We start from the raw sequence: 7457 nt of genomic DNA, 5'->3' as shown, positions 1-7457 counted from the left end.
CTACAGGGTGCATTCCTATGACGGTTGTTTTGACTAGCTGATCGATTGGGTTATCACCGGCGGTTAACATCCTGGTTTGACACAAAAGGGTATTTTAGTACTCTTCCAATGGTCCATGTAAAAGATCAATTTATTTTCTTTTGGAAAATTTCATTCTTATGGAAAATATTTTCTGGAAAATATATTTTCTGGAAAATGTTTCTTCTAAAGAACACTTCTTTTGGAAAATAAATTTTTTTTTTTTTGAAAAATATTTTCTTTTTCTTCTTTGAAAATTCAATTTCCATTTTGATTTAACTGGCCCGGTCCATCATGATTGTTGGATCGGGATGGACTGGGTCATTATTGTAAGAGAATGGATTTTTTACTGGGTCGGCGCACCCATTTTAATTTTCAAAAATAAAATTTCTTTGATCCTTGAGGATAATCATACACTTTGATTTCATCATTCACATCACTCACATATATTCATCAATCACATGCATTCATTCAATAAACAACCCGGGGACACCCACGATAAGTGCGAGTCGTGACCTACTGGGAAGGTTTCTAGACTCTAAGCTTACTACGTGCAATGCATTTTTATCTGACCACCCTTGCCCAAGCACACCTATATACCTTTCGATACGTGGTGACTTGGTTTGATATACCGTATAGGTGATAATCCAAAACCTCAATTCACTTCTCTGAAGCCAAAAATAGCCAGTTCGATCTCCAGTTGAGAGGTGGCACACAATGCTGAGCAAGGGCCCACTTAAATACCTCTCGTCTAGAATAGACGTAGTCTATCCCCCTCGTACAGTAGGGTACAGCGGGGCAAGATCTGCTTAGGCACCGGTTTTGACCAAGAAGTGCAATTGATATACTTAGATTACCTTTTATACCTACGGGTACGAGTCAAGAGTTGTAGCTTTCATAAATGGTTTGGCATCCCACGAGGGGACCGACCACGTACTAGTACTACGTTGGCAATCGGGACATGTGACTGTGTGGCTCACAATAGGACAAAGGCTCAGGTCGCCCTAGCCTGGGTGCATCAATGTGTCTCTCAGAATCACCTGATTAGACGGTATTGATGCCCCAGTTCGATATACCCTAAGGTACGTGACTGGAGTTGTGGGTTTCATGAATGACGTCGCATCTCCGAAGAGACCGGGCCACACACTAGTGCCACGTTGGCTAAATGGGACGTGTAAGTGAGTAAAGCGGTAAACGTGCATGTGGTGTGTGCAAAACAGGGTGGGGTGTGCCCGGGGCCTTTTCCAAATAAATGGGCCCATGGCCCAATCAAACCAATTATAACATGAATTATATGGATATAAGCACCATTCCAATCACATAAACATTTAATCATGATCAACATTATGACCAACATCAAACATGTATTCCCAATGACATTGTAGCATATTAAATAGGCAATTATCATGAATTAATAATATGGTCCGCTTCACGATTTAAACATGCACATATACGGTATGTGGCAATCAATTAGACCCGATCATCGCAATAATTTGATAAATTTTATAGTCCAATCAAGGGTGTTTTGGGGTGACCCGAAATAATTCGAAATTTCTAAGGGTATTGAATTGAGGGTATAATCATGATTGATGAGATAATGATGGTGTTTTTATTTTTTTATTTTTTATTTTTTATTATTATTATTTTTTTTTAAATTGAGCCCAATCGAAAGAAAATTAGAAAACAAAATAAAACCATACAACAAGCATATGTTGCTGTTGAAAACATTGAAAGAAAATTGATCTGCTTTCTTTTTTTTCTTTTTTTTAAAACTTTTTATTTTTTTTTATTTTGATTTTTCTTTTTAAAAAACAAATTAATTTCCCACTTTTTATTTTTAGGGAACAAATCGATTTTTAAAATAAAAAAAAACTCAAAATAGTTTTGTAAAATAGATTATACGTTACTGCCCAAAATTCGACCTCATCCATTATCGTCGAGATCAACCTTAGATACCATTCAGAACAGTAGAATCACGTCGAGATCAGCCTTAGGTGCTGTTTTAAAACAACAGAATCGCTGTTATTAACTCGGTGTTCGGCTACTAACGTTCTTGGTTATTCAGAACCGAGAGTAAGAAAAGAACCATAACCTAGCTTCGACAAATTTAATCGAGCAAGAACACAGAGAGAAACTGAGATTCAAACATCCATCGAGGTCTTCACATTCGTGGTCGAGATCAGAAGTACCTTCCTTACAAGAACGACTGATCGGGCAAAAATAGCCACTAAAAATCGAAACATGAGACGATCTTTGAGTGAAGAAGATGCGAAATAATCAAGAAACAGCGCCCCATACCAGTCCCAAAAAAAATCGAGAGAAAACAACGATATTTGTGATCTTTTATATCAATTGAATCTCCCATCTCACAGAGGAGACAGCGCCTCAAACCAGTATGTTCGTCGTTACTTGTTCGATCTAGAAGTAATCAGGATGAGGGCTGCTTTGATCGGTTGATACTTAAATCGACTGAGATTCGCAAACCCAGGTATGGTTTAAGGAACCCTTGGGGGCAAAGCTCTTGAGACCGATGGAGTCAATTGGGGAAGAAGACGGATTTGTTTTTAAAAAACTGTTTTAAGAAGGGCTGAAGAATAAATAAAAAGAAATTTCTTTTACTAACAACTCCCTATGAGCATCATTAGGTTTAAAAGTAGAAATCGAGTTGTACTGGGAGCACACCACCAAGGGCTACTGCCAACAGTAACTCAAAAGAAAACTTTTTTTTTTTTTTTTTACTTCTTTTGTTTGGCTGTCTTATGTGCAGCATGTCTTGCCTAAAAAAAACTAAACACCTAAATAATAAACAAATAAACAAAGAAATAAGAAAAGGAAAAAAAAAAAAAAATCTAATTTTCTTACACCTTATCAAATAACATAAAACCGTATTTCTAAGAAAAATCTTTAGTTATCTAAACAGACACAGATCGACATACCTTTAAAAATAAAGAAAACAACCCTTTTTTTGTTTCATTATTCCATCCTCATTATTCTACCCTCAATCACGTTATTCTTTGAAATTTAGTATTATTTAAAGTTACCCTAAGTGACTCTCAATCGAAATACAAAAAATGTGCCACATTACCATACCCGAAATTAGATAGAAATTAATGATTGGGTCAGTAAATAAACGAACAAAAAACGGTAACCAGACAATAATAAGAAATTACCTAAAAATCAAATGGAAAAGAAAGAGAGCAAAAACAAATAAAATCTAGGTCAATGGCAATATTCCCAAACTTGGGGTTTTTCAAGTCTGTTCCTCAATGTCCCCAGTGGAGTCGCCACTGAAAGCGCCCTCGATCCGCGGGGTGCGCGGATCCGCTTTTGACCCTTGAGGTTTGGGAGTCGCCACCTAGTTGTTATGGTCTAGGAACCAAACTGACTCTAACATGGATAAAAAGAACTAATCTACCATAAAAAATTTGAATTCGGGGATCAAGTTATAGGGTTGGAAGGTGTTAGGCACCAACCCCGCCCGACCAAAGCCGGTCTCTACTAACTTCCCAAGTAAATTACATTGCTAAAACCTAGATAAAAATAAATAAAAATAAAAATTTACCTTTCCGATAGCAAGGACTTTGTTCCCTCAGATCTGACAAAAAGAGCTCCTTGTACCGTGCTCCCTTGCTTCGTTCTGTCTCCGGATTTGACTTCGGATCTCCTAGATCAAGGTATCTCCTTGTTTCTGAATCTAAACTCTTCAAGTTTGTTGCGGATTTGGGGGTGTTTTTGGAGGGCTTTTAGGTGTTTTCTAGACTAAAATTGAAGGGGGGATGTTAGGTAAGGAGTTGGGACTCCAAAACTAAGGTTTATGGGGGGCTATGAGGGCTTCTAGACCTACTTATCTTAGGGTTTTTTATTTGATACGAAAATAGGCTGTGAGCACCTCTATTTATAGATGTTTTTAGGGGTTGATTTGGATAGAGTTAGTATTTAATTAGAGATCTTTTAATTAGAGTTGTGTTTTAATTTGACTTGTTTTAGGTAGAATTGTGTTTTAATTAAATTGTTTTAGGTAGAATTATTTTTAAGTTAGAACTCTATTAGATAGAGTTATTATTTAATTAGATCTCTATTATGACTTTTGGTCTTATTTGATTGACTTTTAATGTTTTGACTTTAGTCTGAATTGATTGACTTTTAATATCTTGACTTCAGTCTTGCTTAATTGACTTTAATTTTGACTTTAGTCTCACTTGATTGACTTTAATACCTTAACTTCAGTCTTGCTTGATTTACTTTTAATTTTTGGAGAACCCCCCTCTAAAATATCTTTAATTCTTTGGACCCCCAAATGGAGGGGTCCTTAAAGAAATATCCCACGAACCCTCAACAATTTTGCCTGAGAGTCCGATTAATCGATTTTTTAGGTTCAAAATTTTAAATTAGTTTCATTAATATTTAAATTTAATTATTTAATATTTTATTTATTAATTTTGAAAATTTTAATTATGAAAATTATGAAATTACCGTTTTGCCCCCGGAGAGGACTTTTCACGTTTTAAGTCAGTTTTTAATGTTCTAGGATGTTTTAGAATCGGTTTTTCGTAAGGAATTCAATGAGAATGTTAGTTTGTGTCATTTATGAAAATTTTTTATGTGAAATGGCTGTGAACTTTATAAGGGCATTTTCGTAATTTTGTCAAATTCTGTTAAAATTGGTGAAATGATTTATTTGATTTCGATTTGTTATTTTATGTGTTTGAGAGAGTTTTCCTAAGCGTAATGTAGGCTCTAGGGTTATTGTGAGGTTAGGGGTATTTTGATAATTTGATAATGTTTTAGTGATTTTTATCGTGAAGCTTCTTTTTGGTTTGCAAGATGATGATTTCTATGTTTCTGGGGTCGTATTTTCCTAGCGTAGCATGGTTTCTAAGGTTTTGTCAGTTCGAGATACCTCATCCGGATTTCTGAAACACATCTGGTAACAAAATAAAGCAATGGAATACACATCCATTATTGGGAATCATTGTGATCGGATTGACTAGTTGATTAATCAGGAGGATGTAAAAATGGGGTGTCTACACTAGCTCCGTACTGATGAAATTTTATTTTAAAATATTTTATAGACTCCGTGTCGATGTCAACTCCGTGTTGATGTAATTTCTTTTTTTACCGACTCCATGTCGATGCCAGCTCTATGCTGATGTAATTTCTTTTCAAAATATTTTACCGACTCCGTATCGATGTCAACTCTATGCTGATGTAATGTTTTTTCAAAATGTTTTACCAACTTTGTGTCAATGCCAACTCCGTGCTGATGTAATTTTTTTTCAAAATATTTTATCGACTCTGTGACGATGCCAATTCCGTGTTGATGTAATTTTTGTTTCAAAATACTCTACCGACTTCATGTTGATGCCAGCTCTGGTTGATGTAATTCTTTTTCTTAAATGTTTTACCGACTCCATATCGATGTCAACTTCGCGCTGAGGTAATTCTTTTTCTAATTTTATCGACTCCGTATCGATACCAACTCTGACTGATGTAATTTTTTTTAAAAATATTGTTCCAACTCCGTGTTAATACCGACTCCATGTTGATGTCAGTTTCGTGCTGATGTAATTCTTTTTTCTCAAACAATCAGGCTTCGCATTGACGAACCACGCTCAAATTCTTAAAAATGCCCCTAGTTTGATAATATTTTTTTTATCAATTTTTTTGATTCTCTCCTTTCTTAGAATGCCTCTAGTTTGGCATTGTTATTTTTATGTACCCTCCCTGAAGTAACTTCTTAGGTTGCTTACATACCCCAATTTTTATTTAGGATCAAGTCAAAACATAGTTCAAATAAAGACTACTCACCCAAGGTTGGTAGGTGTAGTTTAAAAAGAAGAGGCTATTGATTTTTTATACAGGCTAAAAATGACTAAAGAAAAGAATTTTTTTGTGGGTAAGAAAAGGAGGATGGTTCGGCCAAAAAGGTCTCTTTAGGTGAAACACCATTTGATCTAGCTAAGGTTCTAGAAACCTGATATTTTGATCTCCTTTTGAGACCATTGTAATGTCCTAGGCGTGTTTTCAATCTTTGGAACTTTTGACAAAGACTTGAATGTCACTCATTGAATGTAATGAAGTCTATTCTTCTACACGAGGTTGAGTTCTTCAATCCTACTTGAAATCATTCAACTCTTGAAGTTTTTCAAAGAAATTTTCTTTTCAATAGTGAAAATTATAATGGTTTCTTCTTCGAACATAGACCTTATTGGTCTTATCGATACCTTCAAATGCATCATTCTGTTATCTTCGACTTTGAAAATTTCCTTTGAGTCAGCCTTGTATTCGGGTACAATAGGGTTTGATGTTACTCAATTCAGTGCCTGCCACATCTTTTTAGGATTGTGTGAAAATATTATAATTACTGAATTTTCTCAAGTAGGTTTATTGCATTCCCATGTTCCTTTGTGTATGAAGCAATACCAGATTACCATTCTTAGGCATATTCTTTAATTCCAATATTTATCATATATAGTCATTGAGCTCAATGCTCTTCTCCATGTTAGATTTTATGCTCAAATCATTATTGCGCGCATGATTATTGAAATACTTTTTTATTTCATTGGAATTGAAAAACTGAATTGATAACAAAAGATGGACATATTCAACTAAAACTACTTGACTAATAAGCATAACGATATGACTAACTGAATAGAAACTAATGTGACTGACGCAGCTACGTAAATTAAAAAGCAACTAACGAAATAAAAATTAATTGACATAATTAATTGGATTAAATCTAGAAATTATTGGGAGAAATATTAGGATTGATGGATTGTGATTTCGAGACATGTATCCCCTCAGATATCTTCATGATAGATCACTGTTTCATATTCTAAATCGAATTTGTTAGATACATGATGACCTATTACTTCGATAAATTTTCTATCTTCTAACACTATCGTTGCTCTGGACTCATCTTGATGAGATAATATTGGCCGCTAGGTTTGATTGGGCGAATGAAGGAAATAGGCAAAGTAGTTCTAGTATGGCTAAGGAAATTTGGTTTAAAGCAGGTAGAGGTTGATTATGATAGGTTGGTATTAACATTAGGTACTTTAAAAGTGGGTATGGTGACTTTTCCTTGCTCAATGAGGTCTTAAATAACATGACGAAGGGTAATACACCTATCAAAATTATGACCAGGCATTTGATGGAATTCATAAAATAGCCTAGTATCCAAGTTTGGAGGGAAAGGATTAAGTAATAGTTTAGGTTGCAATGTTTCAACAATCCATTTTTCATCAATTTTTGAAAGACAATACTAAGGAACATTCCAAGATTGGTTAATTATCTCATAAGGTTGGGTTGTGAGGGTTGAGTAGCTAGTACGAAAGAAGCATTAACCAATTGTAGAGCATTCGTATTGGGTCTGAAACTCTTGAGTTTAGATTCAATTGAATTTTCAAAAATTCCCAAAAAGAGTCTATTTTCTACTT

Source organism: Akebia trifoliata, chromosome 12 (genome assembly GCF_017979445.1).
Source record: "Akebia trifoliata isolate Shusen 1 chromosome 12, ASM1797944v1, whole genome shotgun sequence".
Taxonomy (NCBI): domain Eukaryota; kingdom Viridiplantae; phylum Streptophyta; class Magnoliopsida; order Ranunculales; family Lardizabalaceae; genus Akebia; species Akebia trifoliata.
The sequence above is the reverse complement of the archived record's forward strand: the minus strand, read 5'-3'. Positions refer to the sequence as shown.